The following is a 17753-nucleotide window of genomic DNA, read 5'->3' on the forward strand; positions in this document are numbered from 1 at the left end:
ATCGTTCTAATCACAAAATTGTTAAGTAAATAAATTTTCAACTTTTATAAATAATTTTTTATTTATCAAGTAAGTGTGGTAGAATTTATTTTACCTTGTCAACTTGCTAAGTGGAGCGCTAAACAAATTGACTAGGTAAAATAAATTTGTATTACAAAGAAATTTAAATCGCCTCGTCCCAGCGAAGACGTCTTCGTTCCACTCGATTGAGGATGGTTTCTTATCTACAAATAAATATTATTTGAGTACATATAGTAATTGCATACAAAACAATATTCGGATTCGTTTTGTGGCTCATCTGTAAGTTTTCTAAATAAATATATTATTTTAAAATAAGCACCCATCTGTAAGTTTTATCTAGAAAACATCTTTGTAAATTATTTTACTCACCATTAGCAGGCATGATTTTTTCTTGGAGAATACATTTAAAGAGCTAAACAGGAGAATAAAAATATTTTAAACAATGGTTGTCACCGGTTTTAACTAAATAAATAAAAGTTAATTTACACAATGCTTCAAAATTATTGGTTTGAAGCCTGCCTGCGTCCCAGAGAACCTCCGGTTTCATAATGTATTACATACTTACTATAAAATGTGATTGGTTGATTGTCGACATATATAAATTTTTAACATACGTTAGAATTTATTTTAATGCCAGGATCGAACATGGAAGCATACGGCTTTATTTTTACCTACGACAGCGACAGAAATTATTCTGTTTCTCCTCGGTTGTACAAGTCTCTGGACGGCTGTATAGCTGCGGTAAATAATTTTTCACTCGATATTCCCGATAATTTTCCCGTTGTTTTGCGTTATTTTAAAGTTAACGGAGATATATGGAAGGGAGATGGAAAGTTCGGTTTTGTAATTGTTGATGAAGACGGAAGAATTAACGACGTTAGTAATAAATTATATTATTCGTTCGAAGATTGTTCGGATGTTATGAGAGAAGTTTACGTTGAAAAGAATAAAAAGAATATATTAATATTTAGAGAGATAAATTGCGGATTGAAACATTATAAATTTGCTAAAGTCAGTAAAATCGATTGACATGTATTTTAAGCACCCGAGTAACTGCATAATCGCCGGACCGTCGCAATGTGGAAAGACTACGTTAGTAAGAAAAATTATTCGTTGTAAAATTTATGAAAAACAGTTAAAGAAAGTTTTATGGTGTTATTCTGTATACTTACCGTTTTTTCGAGATGAAAAAGGTATTACATTTATGTACGGCCTACCTGAATCTGTGCAAGGATGGGATTTAGTAGTAATCGATGATTTGATGCACGAACTCAGTTCAAAAACTGCGTTTCTGTTCACAACAGAGTCTCACCATTATAATGTAAGCGTGATCCTGATAATGCAAAATCTGTTTCCGAAAAATAGAATTATGAGAGATATTACTTTAAATACGCATTATTTGATTTTGTTTAAAAATAATCGAGACGAAAGTCAAGTAAGCTGTTTGGGACGTCAAGCTTTCGCAGGAAAATGTAATTTTTTTATGGACGCATATAAAAAAGCGACAGAAAAGGATTTTGGTTATTTGCTGCTGGATTTTCATCCTAAAACAGACAAGAAACTTTCGGTGCGGGATTCGTGTTTTCCGGACGAACAAGGTATTTATTGGGTATACTTACCGATAAAATGAAGAACGTAAAGAAAAATTATCACATGTTGGCGCATTTAGCCAAAACTACTCCCTCTCAACGAAGAGCGATATTGAAAGAGGCTACTTCCCGACCAAGTTAAAGTTTTGTGCGAAATATGCGATAATTTTCTGAGAGGAAATATACCTGCTGACGTTCATAAATTACGAAAATATAAAAAAGTAATCAGGAAATTAAGTGAAAAACGTGTTCCTTTAAATATCAAGAAAAAAATTTTGATTAATCAATCGGGTGGATTCCTTCCTCTTCTACTGGCGCCGTTATTGTCTATGGCAGGAGGATTAATCGGTAAAGTAATAGGAAAAAGAATCTAATGGCGAAGCAAATGGCTCTGGTCCCTCCCGAGTTGCTGGCAGGATATCAAATTAAACCCGAAATAAGAATTGGAAGTAATATCGAAGAATTACTCGAGAGTACCGATTTATCCGACGATAGTAAAGTTAAATTATTAAGTCAGTTGATTTCGAGATATCAGAGAACCGTCCATAAGCCGAAGGAGCCTGTCAGAGTATCCGTTGTGCCCGATGAAAAACCGCCGGAGCTACCCGAAGAAAAACCACCTACCTCCGATAACGGTGAGGATGCGTTTATTAAACAAATAACTATATCTGTACCCCAGCTATATCAAAAATACATTCCTCATTTAATCGATAAACTGAGACAAAACGACTACGGATGGAATACAAAAGGTGAATTAACAGTTAGCGGCACTCCAGTACCACGAAGCCACATAATTGATCTGTTATCTCATTTGTCTCGCAATCGAAAAACATCTATTGCGCCTATCGGTTTTAACGTGTTTTGGGAAGCTGTAAGAAAATTAAATTTTCCTAGAGAGTGGATAGGAAATAAAAGTTTGTCGACTCTACCCGAAATCGGCGAAAAGCCGCGATATCAACCGATACAAGTCGAAAGTCCCGAAGAAATTTTTTCTACAATTTCTCCGAGAGTATTTTACCAGTGGAAAAAGTCGTCGAAAAAGAGGAAGAAGAGTCCGGAATGGAGAAACTACTGAGACGGTTATATTATAACCCCAAATCTTCGGCATCGTTTGGAGGAGTGAGTAAACTAGTTAAAGCTTCTAAATTTCCGAGATCTACTGTCGAAAAATGGCTGTCTTCTCAACCTGTTTATTCGTTGCATAAACCTGTAAGGGTTAAATATTCGCGAAGAAAAACTAAAGCTTTTTATCCTAACGACCTATGGCAAGCCGATTTAATTGTGTTAAAGCAATTTTCTAGATATAATAACGGTATAAAATATTTATTAACAGTAATTGATGTATTTAGTAAATATTGTTACGTTGTGCCAATAAAGGATAAAAAACCTAAGTCTGTTGCCGAAGCGTTTCAAATTATTTTTAAACGCAATGTTCCTAAAAATATGCAAACCGATAAGGGAACCGAATTTTATAATAGATTAGTAAAAAATTTGTTTAAAAAATATAAAATTAATCACTATTCGACCCATTCGGATACTAAGGCTTCGGTGGTCGAGAGATTAAATAAAACTTTACGAAATAAAATATATAGATTAATTACTTATCGTAATTCTTATCAATATATCGATAAATTAAACGATATTGTAAAAGGATATAATAATAGTTTTCATAGAAGTATCGGGATGGCTCCATCTGAAGTTAGTCTTTTGCATTACGGTTCGATTTTTGATAGGCTGTACGGTATAAAAAGGAAAAGTAAATTTAAATTTAATATTGGTGATTTAGTTCGAATTTCGAAAATACGTAAAACATTTAGTCGCGGATATCTGCCGGGCTGGACGAAGGAAATATTTGTTATTCACGACCGATTTCTATCACATCCTCCGACTTACGTATTAAAAGATGCGAATAACGAGATTCTAGAAGGAAGGTTTTATACCGAAGAATTACAAAAGGTAACAAAATGATGCAATCAGATTTTTTCGTGACGCTGATAAGTAATGCAAGTATGGACCTGTTTCCGGGGAATACGCAGTCGCATTTCACGGTGAAAATGAGTCCTCCTATTAATTTACACGGAAATTGGACCGTCGGTCTTGCCGAAGCTATTATTCCGAGAAACTGGTTTAATATATCTAATCATAATAATCAGTATATTGTGACGATCGAAGAAAGCGTGAAAGAAGAAGACGAGCCTTTGCCGGATAAATCATATTTGATTCCATTAATTTCTATTAAAGGCGATAAAACTGAATTGTTTGATATAATAAATTCGAACATAGTTAGTCTAACAAATTCTAATTTGGCAGAATTTATTTTCGATAAAAATAATCAAACTGTGGATATAAATATAAAAGACGAGCACGAGTTATTTATCACCGTAAAGGATTCGTCGAAATTACTTTATATGCTAAACTTACCTAACGAAGATACTGTATTAAGGGGTAATTCGACTCATAATTTTCGACTGTCGACTCAGGACTACTCTAACGAATATTTTAATTTAGTGGAGAAAAATAGAAAGAGAGAAGTAATTAAGAAAGTTTATAAAGACGAAAAAATCTTTATTCCTATCGGATTATACTCGTCTCCCGAAAAATTTCTTAGCATTTTTAAGTATATAAAACTGGCGTTGCTGCCTAATAATAAAATTATTTTAAAAGTTCCGTGGAATATTTCTGTAGAATTTGGAGATGAATTGAAAGATTTTCTCGGATTTACGGCTACAAAATTTCCACCCGGCGAATATATAAGTCGCTATCCCATCGAAATGTCGGCGGGAATTTCGGAAATTTTTATTTACTCGAATATTATTTCTTCTCATCACGTAGGAGATATAACAGCGCCGTTATTAAGAGTTATACCCGTTATGGGCACGAAAGAAGATCAGATAGTCAAAGTTTATTCCAAACCTTTGTATTTTCCTATTAGGAAAAATTTTATCGAAACAATCGAAATCGAACTGAGATCTGCGAGCGGAAAAGAGATAGTCTTTTTCGGAGGAAAAACAATATTAATTTTATCTTTTAAACAGTTATAAATACCTGTTAGTTTAATATCTAGCATTAGTTTGTCTTTAAGAAGTGCAAAATGAAGCTCGATCCAAAAGCTTGTATAAATTACTACTGTAATCAAGCAGGAGGTACGTTATGGACTCCCGATTTATATTTGAGGCAACATTTGACGGGACGAGGTTATTTTGCGGGGCCTCAAATTCAGCGAGGGTATGGATTCTTCGCCGATCTTTTTAGAAAATCAGTACCGATTCTGGGCCGAATCGGATCGTATCTGGGGCGCAAAGCATTAAATTTTGCGTCGGGTGTTGGATCGGACGTAATTGCGGGGAAATCATTTAAAGAATCGGCAAAATCGCATCTAAAGGATATTGGCTCTGAAATTAAAGATGATGTAGTTAAAAAAGTGCAAGGCGGATCGGGTATAAAACGAAAGCGACCGAAGAGACTGAAGCAGACGCAGAATAAAAGACGGAAAGTACACGATATATTTTCGGAATAAGAAAAATGGACCCGAATTCCTGCCCCTGCACCAAAAGCGAGCTCGACTTATTTAGCACCGTTTCGACGCAACTGGCCATCGACAATACTACAGAAGTTATTGTTCATCCCGTAGCAACAATATCGGATAGCCGTGCCCCGATAGAATTTTACATATCCGGTTCTGGCGAAAATTATATCGACTTGCATTCGATTTATCTCCACGTTCAAGCAAAAATTATTAAAAACGACGGAACGGACGTTTCTGCCGAAGAAAAGGTCGCACCTGTTAATTATTTTTTAAATAGTTTATTTTCTCAATGCAGCGTGTTTTTAAATGATAAACAAATAATTTCGCAGACTAATTACTGCTACCGATCTATTTTAGAAGCATTATTATTTTATTCAAAAGATGCGCAGGAAACTTTTTTAACGAGCGCATTATTTTATAAAGATACTGCGCAATATATGGACTCGTTAGACGATAATAATGAAGGATTGGCTAAAAGATTTAATATTGCTAAACAAAGTAAATTAATAGATTTAATCGGAAGGCTTCATATCGATTTGTCTAATCAACCTAAATTGTTAATTAATAACGTTGATTTAAGAATTAAATTAGAAAGATCTAAAGACGATTTTGCTCTAATGTCTACCAGCAATAATTATAAAATAATTATAAAAAACGCGTCTTTAAAAATTAATAAAGTAGACGTTAGTTCGTCTGTTCAAATTGGAATAGAAAAAGCGCTGCAAACAGGCATCATAAAAATGCCGTTTCGAAGAACGGATGTAAAAGTTTTTACCCTAAGTAGCGGAATACAATCTACTAATATCTCAAACGCCGTAATCGGCCAGCTGCCTTACAGAATGACTATCGGACTAGTTTCTAATACTGCATTTAATGGAAATGTAAAATATAATCCTTTCAATTTTAAAAATTACAATTTAAATTATATATGTTTATTAAAAGACAACCAAATGTTTCCGCCTCAACCATATTCTCCGAATTATGGAGGCAACGCCTATGGAAGGAATTTTATATCATTATTCGAAGATATAGGATGTATTAATCACCATAAATATACTAACATATCTTACAAAGAGTATAAAGACGGATATACTCTCTACAGTTTCGACTTAACACAGGATCGAGCCGCCTCCGAATCACATAAGAGTATAAATCAAATAGGAAACATCTCAATCGAATTTAAGTTCGCAACGGCATTACTAGAAACTGTAAACGTTATTTGTTTACTCGAATACAATAATACTCTAGAAATCGATGCTTCGAGGACTGTTTTTGTCGATTACTAATGAACACCGTCACGCTGTGGAGGCTCGCATCCAGCGATCCGAAAATAAGAGAAACTTTTGGAGGAGTTTTTGCATCGGATGATTTACCTGTTTGCATCGCTAAGTATAAATCGTATATAATTAACTTAGACGAAAGAAATAAACCCGGAACTCACTGGATATCGGTATTCTTTGACGGAAAAATCTGTTTTTACTACGATAGTTATGGGATTAAGCCATCGAAACAGAATATAATAAATTTTATAACACGCAATTCTAAAACTTGTTGCTGGAATAATAACGTTCATCAGAGTTTATATTCGACGAATTGCGGCTATTTTTGTTTGTATTTTCTATATAAAATGAATAGAAACCAATGTTTAAACGAATTAAGTAAAACGGATAAAGTCTATAACGACGAATTTGTACAAAACTTTGTTAAACACCGTTTGTATTTAGCGCGCCCACTTACTGTAACGTATAACCAATGCTGTAATTCAATGAAAAATAATAAAAGCATTTAAAGTGTAAAAATTGTTTTGGCTCTCTTTTTACCGACACTCTGTTTTCTAAATTACATACTATTTAATAATAAATTCTTACCGACAACATGTTTTCTTGGTTGCTGTATTGCAGTAGACGGCTTGAGTATATATAGCAAACCGGGAGACGGAACCAGTTTATACCGGCTAGAACTAGGAAGTCCGCAGCTCTCAACCTAGACGGAGCCCCTCGCCTGGAAAACCCTAAACTGTGTCGGCAAATTAATTTCGTAAAACTTTTGTCCTGAAAAACTAATTTCGTAAACTCTTTAACAATTTTCGATCCCGACGGAGCCTCATCGAGGAAAAATCTAACAGAGTTGTGTCACCAAACTTTAACCCTCTTAGTTAAGAGATGAATTTATAATGTAAATTTGAAAGAAATTTTTTCTTACAAATATATATAAATTACTTACGTAATATCATTCTCTTCTACACACAAAAATGATCGTTAGCTAAAACATTTTCTGTAATAAACGCTCTATATGTTTTCGTCTAAATATTCTTATATAATTTAAACTCCTTACCATTATTATTGTATTATGCATGCTTAGATCTAAGTCAAATTTTCGACTCCCGATCTTCAGAAATTTTAGGTTTTGGCAGTCTGTTTCGCATTAAATTCATTTTCTATTTAATAAATTCTTAGCTGTGTTGTATTGCAGTAGACGGTTAGAACTAGGAAGTCCGCAGTTCTCAACCCGAGCTGAGCCCCTCTCGCCCGGAAAACCCTTTAACAATTTTCGATCCCGGCGGAGCCTCATCGGGAAAAAATCTAACTGGGTTGTGTCAACAAACTTTAAGCCTCTTAGTTAAAATAGAATTAAGAGATAAATTTAATTTGGAAGAAATGTTTGTCTAGTGATCATCATAAATTACTCGCGTAATATCATTCTCTTCCACGCACAATATTTTCAACTATCCTTTGAAAGCTCGCTTTCTAATAATACATATCGCCTTTTTTTAAAAACATTAGACATTTTCCCTGCAAATACTCGTTCATGGCATCAAAGCCTTTCTTATTTGGAGGGTAATTTCCTTTCATTTTTGTAGCAGTTGCGAAGACCTTATTAACAAAAATAAATATCTGACATACCAGAATTTAGCCCGTGAGAAACATAGATCTTGTTTACGGAAATAACTTTAGCGTGTTCGAGAATGATAAATTGTACAAGGAAGAATATTTAATATACAACGCAATAAAAAATTAACCTAAAGGAAAATAAAATGAGTATAAATAATTGCGCAAACCGAGGAGTTTCACAGCTCCGAATTTCATCTTGACAATGGTAAGCTCAACAGTCATCTTGATAATGGTAAGCGTTTTATTATTTTTATTAAAAATAATTTTAAATAAAATGTTTAGAATAGAGACACAGTTGATCGAAACTGCGTGGAGCAGGCTATAAAAAGAGTTGAAAAATCTCAATATTCCGAAATAATAGTCCTTCCGCGGGGGAAAAAAATAGCGGGTGACTTGTGGAGAGAAGTATATAATTCGAATTTTATAACTAAGACAATTACAGCAGGAAAGACGGTTAGATAATTTATTTCTATACACACAACGCGATAAAATATTTATATTAATTTAAACAATAAGATCATTTATATACAGAATGAAGACAAGCAGGGTGAAGAGAGACATGCTGAAATTAGTAAAAAAAACTATAAAAAGTGCCGATGCCGAGCGAACAGGCGGCTATGCGGAATGGTGGGCCGAGGAGGAGATAGTGCCTCCTCGGTGGCCAGGAGATACCGGGGATACGCCAGATCCCTGGGATCACCCGGACGCGGCCCGGTTGTGGCCGAGAACTTTTCGAGCATCGGCTTCAAACCAATAATTTTGAAGCATTGTGTAAATTAACTTTTATTTATTTAGTTAAAACCGCTGACAACCATTGTTTAAAATATTTTTATTCTCCTGTTTAGCTCTTTAAATGTATTCTCCGAGAAAAAATCATGCCCGCTAATGGTGAGTAAAATAATTTACAAAGATGTTTTCTAGATAAAACTTACAGATGGGTGCTTATTTTAAAATAATATATTTATTTAGAAAACTTACAGATGAGCCACAAAACGAATCCGAATATTGTTTTGTATGCAATTACTATATGTACTCAAATAATATTTATTTGTAGATAAGAAACCATCCTCAATCGAGTGGAACGAAGACGTCTTCGCTGGGACGAGGCGATTTAAATTTCTTTGTAATACAAATTTATTTTACCTAGTCAATTTGTTTAGCGCTCCACTTAGCAAGTTGACTAGGTAAAATAAATTCTACCACTTACTTGATAAATAAAAAATTATTTATAAAAGGTGAAAATTTATTTACTTAACAATTTTGTGATTAGAACGATCCGTACATTATATCAAAAAGTAAGTCAACCAACTTACTCTGAAAATTTTCGCGATCTAAAAATTATTTACTCGACAAAGTAAAATAATTTCTGACACTTAAATTAATATCGACCAACTTACTTAATAAAATAATTTATAAACGCGTGATCTAACACACTTAAATTGTGTGTGCAAAAATTTATTTACTTGACAAGGTAAGTCAAAAATTAATATCAACCGACTTAATCTGAAAAATTTCGCGTCGAATGGTAAGTTACTCTGCGATCTAAAAATTATTTACTCGACAAAGTAAAATAATTTCTAACAATTAAATTAATATCGACCAACTTACTTAATAAAATAATTTATAAACGCGTGATCTAACACACTTAAATTGTGTGTGCAAAAATTTATTTACTTGACAAGGTAAGTCAAAAATTAATATCAACCGACTTAATCTGAAAAATTTCGCGTCGAATGGTAAGTCTACCAACTTACTTGAAAATGTCGTACATTACACCGATCTAAAAATTATATCGAACGGGACACCGTCGAATGGTAAGTTACTCTGCGATCTAAAAATTATATCGACGTCGAATGGTAAGTTACTCCGAAAAATTATTATCAACTAACTTATAAATGTATTTACTCAAAAATTTTGTGATTAGTGCCACTCATACATGTTATCGTACGAGAAAATTTTGTGATTAGTGCACCCATACATGTTATCGTACGAGATTTAAAATTTTTGTGATTAGTGCCACCCATACATGTTATCCTATGGGAATTTTGTGATTAGAGCTGCCCAAACGACTACTACTGACATTGTTACAGATAAAGTATGTATGTCTTGATTTAGAAATGAGATTGTAGGCAGGAGAAGTATCAGGAATCAGCGATACGCTTCGTACCAGAAAGTCAGCCCGTTCATTACCCAGAATGCCACTGTGTTCTTTGACCCAATTTATGACATTCTTGTTAAAAGACGTAGAAGCTGCAGCGAAGAGGTCGTTCGCAACAAGGTGAGCGAGTATTATCCTTATTCTCCAGAGCAGCAACATTGCAGCAATGTCTGTGAAGATGTTTATCAGTTTGTTCACAAAGTTAGTGTTGCACAACTTGATTGCTATCAAGACAACGAAGATCTCAGTCTGGAAAACAGAACATTCCGGGTGTAGACCAAAGAAATCATTGTAAACCTCTTCACCTGCCTGAAGATCATAAAGGCACTTGCCGTGCCGTCCGTTGATTTGGATCCATCTGTAAAAGCCTCAATCGCTCCAAAGGAAACACGCGGAGAAAGCCCTTTCTTTATGGCAGGATGAGGGGAGTGCAGATATAGGCCGGTCTAGTTCAAACACGTTGGCATTGAAGGTGGTTCGATTAATATCAATATTCCTGCCCCTAGAGATACATAAATGTTTGCTATTAAATTGGAGAAATAGGAGGATGGGGAGCTTTCCAGCCACCACAGGAAGGGCTGATGATATTGATTATGATATTTTAGCATATTAAATAGAATTTTCACTTCGCATGTGATTTCATTTATAAATTGATTTTACACGCGTTGAACTCTACAGCCCAATAGAATAAAATTCTTAAGAATATACGTAATGTATGCGTTCTATAACTACATTGAAATCTAATCAAAACACAAATTGGTCTGAAAAAATGCTCGTAAAATAGAAGAGTTTGTTTTTTTATTTATTTATGCGATGCAGAGTTTCGAATATATAATTATCGGACTTGTTCTGATTACGCAAGTAATTTAATCTTAAGAAATCCACTTTTCAATTTATAATGCCATGATATAATATCTTGGAGTGAACAAGTAAATGTAGGTATAATTAACATTAAGACAGAACACAATTTAATTGATTTATGGTTAATGTTATTCCAAGACTTTTATAAATGGATGTATTCTTGTTATCATTGCATAAATATAATGGATGTATGCTTGTTATCATTGCATTTTATAATGGATGTATTCTTGTTATCATTGCATTAAATATAAATCAAACGAGATTGATAAGTGATTAGAATGACTTCTCTCGAATTTAGTTTTATAAGAAAGAGATATTAAATATATTTTTGTAAACGTTGAACAAAATATATTTAAATTCAACTATAAAATGAATTCGTAGTCTGAAATTACAGATAATTATTTAAAGTAACTTTAAAAGTCTGTTTTAAAATGAAAAAATATAATCAAAATTTATATAAAATAAAGATTTCGTTTGAAAAATTATTTCAAAATTATAATGTTTTAATAGAATATTTAACAAATTTTGAAATAATTCTATAATTAGAGTTCATCGGGAAACCCAAGTAAAAGAATCAATGAACATCAATGTCGCATATGCGGCAAAAACCTGCCATGGAAATTTGCATTACGAAGACATGTGAGATCTCATACCGGAGAAGGACTATTTTTGTGTGAGATGTGTAAAATAGCATTCAAACAAAAGGAGCATTTAGAAGCGCATATGGTAGTGCATTCGAATGCGAAAACTCAATTTTCGTCCCAGGTATTTAAATGTCTTGTTATAAATTATATTACAATATTGTATGGCAATTTAAAAGTATAAAATGAGTCGTGTTGTTTTCGATATTAACTAAAATGTGTTTTCTGTTTTACGAACTACTAGGCTACTCTATAAAATATTTTAATCATAATAAGTCGATTTTGAAACCCAGTGTGCAATTACAGATTATTGCCTGGGCGAAGCCCTGGCTACTGGGGTATCGTTTGCACTTTTTTTATACGAGTTTCGGAAAACAAATCCCACGCTATATTTTGACAAGTTTGGTGTCATAATACGCAGTAGATCCATTTCGTGTGCATAAATTATTTTTTCGAAAACATAATTAATTCTCAGATAAGATATAATAAAAAAATCCTCATTATTTGAAGCTTAATTAATAACACAAAGGTGTGTTGATATTTCTGAATGCTGTTGATTGGAGTAGAAAGAGAGAAACGTGCTTCATATCGCGGCAGAGTTTGGTGAATTTCGGTCGGAGTATGAAAAAGTTATTCGACTTCCAATAATTTGTCTTTGAAGTCAGATAACTCGGATTTATGGTTCTTTATTTCTTTATTACACAAGTTGATAATTTAATTTGAATTTGTTTATAACGTTCACTTATCATTAATTATTTTTCAGTTAATAACTTTGACTAAATAATTAATGAAAGAATCAATTTAATAAATAAGAAGAGAATTTATAAGAAACTCCTAAAAATATGCTGCCAGAAATGTTTAAATAATTCGATGATACTCAGTTTAGTATAAATATATTTACTACAAGAATGCCAATACAGTAAAACCTGTGTAAATCGGAATGGAAGGGCACTAAATATTTTTTTCCTATTCTGCAGGTTTCCGTTTTAAACAGGTTTGTTAACACACCAAATCGCTCTGTTTCGACGAATTTTTTTCGTTTTATTCAGGTGCCGTATTTGAGAGATTTTACTGTAGATGTATTTTTTTTATAGTAAATACACATTTTCTATATTATAGTATCAAATTCTGAATAAAAATGGCCTTCTTCATACAAAATAATCTGTACATAAAACATGTTAGTTTATTTTTAATTAATAACTAAATTATTTCATCGTTATCATTATTTACAGTATCCTATTCCTAAATAGTTTTTATTAATAGAACTTCTAAACTTAACAAACAAGTTCTAAACAAGAAAAATTTATCAAAAATTCATATAGGCTAGATAATTCTTCTTATAAGTATTTAATATTAATATACATACAGTTTAACATTTTTACAGACAAGTCAATTATGACTTTCTAACTTGTAAAATTATAATCTATTATAAATTTCGAACGAAACAAAATATTATATTTTATGACATTTCTATTATATAAAGCGAGATAGTTTCGATATCATTAGTTGTATATATAGCCTATTTGTTGCATACAATTGACCTATATACTACAATTATGAATCTGTATTTGAAGATAGAAGAAAATCGAAAGTACTCTTTTGATGCATTGTTTACTTATTAATATTGTTAAATAATAATTAAAAACGATTACATAAGTTTTTTTTTAACTATATGAAAAGCAAAATAATTTGATGAGTAGTAAAATATACTGTATAATAATTTTACTGAAGGAATACTTGCATCATTATATAACTATTCTTTCTTTTAAGAATAGAACAACAAGCTATAAGGTCCTAGAGTAAAGTTTTTCCCTACTCGAGATATGACACACGACTTCCTTTCCCGTTCCATCCTGTCGACCACAATGTAACCACAAAAATTGAATAGCATCAATCCCCTTCTAAACAATCCTGCAAAACTTCACAAATTTTCGATAAATGTATAACATTAATATGTTTTAAAAAGTCGCATATTATCAGTTTTATAAATATTTACAAATTTAATAATATATACTGTACATAATTTCATCTGAAACTTGACAATATTTGATTTTAGTCATATCAAATTCAGTTTTCTAATATAGTACAATTAAATCTCATTTTAGAGCCCCCAATTGTTCTCTGCAGAGGCTGGCGCTAAATTCGAGGACCTCAAACAACAAAAGTTATATGTATTAATAGAATATAGACACAGATTTGTGTTTGACTGTGTAAAATTAACGTCATTAGACTGCAATTTGAAAAAAAAAAAAAAAACTGTAGACTTATAAATTCGCACTGTCGCTGTCTGGTTGTCTGTCCTTCCTTACTCTCGAGAATGGAGACAGACAGGTAAAAGCCGAGATTAGATATTAAAATGTTGTAGTAATAGGCCCGATTATTTTACTTTAAAATAAACTAAACTAATTTCGTTATTACACTTTCATTTTTTGTGTGTACTTTTTATCATTTTTTTTTCTTTTCTCAACAATAAATCACTTATAATCTTTCATTTGTGACATATTAGTGCTCAAACTGCTCGCCCAGGCTAACTACATCAATAAACATCGTTTTGCGTTTCTCGATGTCACGTATCTAGTTATAAGAGGAAATGAATTTCGGGTCACGTTCCGCTCGTCAGTCTTTATTTTATGGTAAAATTATATAAGAAATTAGAAAACAAATTAATATTCATTTATATTTTCCATGTCCGTAAAACTCACGAAAAGCTTAGAAAAGAATTAACTATAATATAGGCTAACTAATGGTAAGTAATAACGTAAGGTAAAAGCAGAAAAGAGAAAATAAATAAGACTAATAAAAAATAAAAAATTGGCAATGCCGGTGGAAGGTTATTTGGAGCTTTATGCAAAGTTTACAAGTGCGACCCTTATTTCACAAGTTTGATATTTTAAAAAAATGAAATTTAACATTTAAAAAATATAAATAATTTTGGCATGCTTTATTGTTAATATACAAAGTGATATACAATTTGCAATTTTCTTTTTAAACCAGAGCCTTTTTTAATTTTCTTTTTAAATTAATTTGAAAATTCTCTATTATAATTCATTTACAAAAATAGTTATAAAATTCGAAAATTTAGTATTTTAAAATGTTTAAAATATTTATATTAACTGAATTTTAAATAGCAGTATGTTTAAATAAATAAAAATAAATACAAAAAAAAAAAACGCGAGTTAAATAGTAAAATAATGTGACGTGAAAAATGTAATAATAAGAATGTAATAAGTATGTAATAAGAAAATCATATAATGATGTGTTTGGAATAATCGGTACCTAAATCATATAAAACTTTTTAATTTAATATTTTATTGAAGTGTGAATAAAGTATATCTTGAAGTTTTGTGCACTTTAATGGTTTGTGCCTTAGTTTCCTTAAATGGTAGCGTCGGCCTTCTAACTGAATATACATATAAAATCATACGTAAAATTTGTTAAAGTTTTGAAAAATTGAAAAATAAATAAGGGCAAAAAATATAAAAAGATTAAAATAAGCAATAAAAACTGGCTAAGAACAAGGTATAAAGTGCTTTCCTGTACGATTGTCAGGTAGGCTGATTGTTAAACAGTACAGTGAATTAAAGATTAGAAAGCATCTTTGTGGGCTCTTGTATTATCCAAAAGTTTACTAAACTCTGCATGGTAAAAATTGGTGACATTAATGAAACCTTTCGCGGTGTAATTTTTTACAATCGTTATATTGAAGATTTGCTTTGTTGTTTACAACATGAAATTAACCGATTTCCAAACGATACATCAATACGCCAATAATATACAAGATTATACTGTATATGATTTCAAACAGAAAATGAAATTAATATCATATTGAACATACATGTCATAGTTCACAGATTTAAATATTTTATCACTTTCAAAAAGTATATTAAGTACTGGGACGTCGAAAAACTCATCAATTTCTAATTCAGTACCCTTATGTATATGAACAAAAATATATTTAATATGTACAGTACATAAACAATCTTAAATTACGTACAAGTGATATAACAGACCAAAATTTAGAAATTGAACATATATCGCACATTTTAGTTATACAACTATCTCAACAAAATTATTCATAAATCACACTACACTACTATAATCACACTACTAAATAATCAATACTTAAACGGAAATAATTTATAAAATTGCATTACACTACGGTAATTTTTGAAAACATCCAAAATTATTAACATCATACAATGCAATTCTAGCCCCCACATTGATCCACATAATTCAAAACTTCTTGAACACCAGAGAATCAATTAATAGAAAAATAGATACAATGTTACATAATAATTCAGTTTATATCTTTAATAGTACTTATCAACCAGGATATTATTACGTAGTTGAGACTGGAAGAATGTTAAAAACCAGAATAAAGGAGCACATAAAAGATGTGAAGTGTGATTATATTAACTCAGCCATCGCCACACACATTGCTGGTTGCAAGACCTCATTACACAGCGTGAAAATTCTTAACAAAAAAAAAAAAAAAACAATTATTAAAAGAAAACTTTTGAATATCTTGAAATTATTAAAATTAACGAAAGTAACGGAGTGAATTTAAACACTGGCGTTGTTATCAGTGAGATCTTTCAAATACAGTATTACTATAAAAATAAGTAGAGTTTATTTCAAAATGTTCTTCTCCCTCACCTTTTTTAATCCAGTGTAACGTATAACATCAGCCTACCTGACACAGTACAGGAATGAACTTTATACCTTGTTTTTTTTAGCGAGGTTTTATTGGTTATTCTAATGTTTTTACGTTTTTTACACCTTTTATTTGTAATTTTTTTCTGCACTAAAGCGAGCGTTTGTTTTTATTCTACATTCACTTCCTTTCATTACTTATTATCAGAATTTAATCGTTTTCCTATAATTATAATTTTTTTTTTGTTTTACTGGTTTTACCCTACGTTTTTACACTTCGTTTTTCCAGTCGTCGCCTTAGTTATAACATAGGTAATTTTTTTTGTGTGTGTTTTTTTAAGTTTAACACCTATGCAAAATATAAATAAGTATTAATTTGCTCTTATATTCTTTGTGCAGTATTACAATATAATAAGGACTGGTAAGGAACAGATTATTCGAAATGCATTTCCTTTTATAAGTAGAAACGAAAACCTATCACATATCGTGTTGCTGTATGATAAGTCCTCCGTAGCAACGTTGTGCTTAATTCTCTCACAATTTTAGTTACCCTGCAAATTTCAGTAAATGATTTATGTTTTTGTGTAGTGATTGAATGAAACTAATAAATCTCATTGTTTCGAACTGCTTGTTACTTTCGAAATACTTTGTTACTAATTGTTATTCTAGCTTCCTGTTCAGTTTGAATATTGGTTTTTTTCCCAGACATATCATGCAGAAAACGTTGGACACAGCACCAATAAATTTAGACTTTATTGATATTATGAGTAAATGCACTTCGGACGTCTTTAGTACTTGAAGAATTCAGGTACTAAAGAGATAAAAATTGATGAAGGGTATAACACTGGAAATGTATTTTGTTGTAATAAATACCAATAAAATCTAAAGTCATTCGTGTTGTCTCCAATGTTTCCTGTAACATAACTCCGGAAAAAAAACAATACTACGCTTTGAATTTGAGACCTTGTTACTCAATTAATGTATTTATTACTTACATTGAAGGGAAAAATTGGTAACAAAATAAAACGAAATTAATATACTTTTATCAAAATGGTAATGTTTATTTACGAGAAATGAGATAATCAGCATGCTTTTTCGGTAGCGATTGAAATTGACAAATCACTGAAACATAATTACATGATATTTTATATATTTCAATTTACTCAATTGAAGTTCAAAATATTTATGATATTTATTTTTAGAAAACCACAGAACATTACCAAGAAGCGCAGGTAGATTATTTTCAAACACCGTCAACAAGTGCTCAAGCAAGAGAATCAATTGAATCTGAACAAGTGGCTTCAGAAGAGAATATTTTTACACCAAGAGAAATTGAAGAATTTCTTGAACATTTTAACATAGATTTAGACGTTGAGAAGTTTGAAACATTTTCACAACTGGAATTCTTCTCAG

The 17753-nt window shown here is 31.5% G+C and overlaps 2 long non-coding RNA genes across 2 annotated transcripts; one reads left to right on the forward strand and one right to left on the reverse strand.

The window, feature by feature from the left end:
- Positions 1-311: 311 nt before the first annotated feature.
- LOC136975830 (uncharacterized) lies at positions 312-8874 on the reverse strand. The gene is made up of 2 exons (XR_010880833.1): positions 8794-8874; positions 312-536 (listed from the first exon to the last, which is right to left on the reverse strand). It is a non-coding gene; the product is annotated as an uncharacterized lncRNA (long non-coding RNA).
- Positions 8420-8994, forward strand: LOC136975829 (uncharacterized). Its single transcript, XR_010880832.1, has 2 exons — positions 8420-8798; positions 8873-8994. It is a non-coding gene; the product is annotated as an uncharacterized lncRNA (long non-coding RNA).
- Positions 8995-17753: the final 8759 nt, after the last annotated feature.

The sequence above is a fragment of the Centruroides vittatus genome, unplaced genomic scaffold (assembly GCF_030686945.1).
Source record: "Centruroides vittatus isolate TY-2023 unplaced genomic scaffold, ASM3068694v2 contig_388, whole genome shotgun sequence".
Lineage (NCBI taxonomy): Eukaryota > Metazoa > Arthropoda > Arachnida > Scorpiones > Buthidae > Centruroides > Centruroides vittatus.